This window comes from Tupaia chinensis, unplaced genomic scaffold (genome assembly GCF_000334495.1).
Source record: "Tupaia chinensis unplaced genomic scaffold, TupChi_1.0 Scaffold000047_1, whole genome shotgun sequence".
In the NCBI taxonomy this organism is placed as follows: domain Eukaryota; kingdom Metazoa; phylum Chordata; class Mammalia; order Scandentia; family Tupaiidae; genus Tupaia; species Tupaia belangeri.
This window is the reverse complement of record NW_006159505.1, coordinates 2,068,105-2,068,783: the sequence shown is the minus strand read 5'-3', so window position 1 is coordinate 2,068,783 and position 679 is coordinate 2,068,105. Positions and strand designations below refer to the sequence as shown.

General features: G+C 58.9%; 1 protein-coding gene across 1 annotated transcript in view; it reads left to right on the top strand.

The window, feature by feature from the left end:
• Positions 1 to 679, top strand: part of ARAP1 (ArfGAP with RhoGAP domain, ankyrin repeat and PH domain 1) — a 57,267-nt gene that overhangs the window by 33,600 nt on the left and 22,988 nt on the right. The window lies entirely within an intron of this gene.

Below are 679 nucleotides of genomic sequence, written 5' to 3'. Positions count from 1 at the left end.
GCTTTCAGGCGCAGCTCCTCCAGCCATTGTTGCCAAAGGCGGTGTTGCCTAGTAACCTGACTGGCACGCCTTCTGCAGATTTCTAGGGGAGCAGAATGGGAGACTTATGGAAAGGGCTTGTTGTCCTTTACTCCCACAGAGAGGCGACAGCTGCAGGCCAGTGGTGTGGAACTGCTCATAGGTGCTGGAATTGGGGTTCCAGTCCCGGCTGAGGTGCTAACGCGATACCTGGCGTGATGGAGATACTTGGCAATTGTCCTTGGGAGCCATTTGTATGACACTTGTAATGGAGGGAAGCGGAAGGGTGTGGACAGGTGCTGGGGGAGCCTGAGGAAAGGGCCAGGAGGACTTTCAGGAAAGGAGGACTTGGTTTTAGAGTTCGAGGATGAGGGGCTGTTCCCAGATGGAGCCCAGGGAGGGGGGCAGAACTGGTGGAGGGCAGCAGAAGCCAAGGTTGGAAGCCTGGTGTCACGGTCTCCTCCCCTTCCTCCCCTCCTTGCTCTGTGGTTACACGCTGTCGGTCACTTCCACGTATGCTGGGGCAACAGCCAGGCCAAGGGTAACAGTGGGAGAAGCTGCCCGTCCCCTGCTCCTCCTTGCCCCCTGCAGGACGCTGCAGAGATCGCTGGTGGCCCAGCCCCTGGCTCTGGCTGGTAGCCCCTGAGTATCTTGTGTGGGG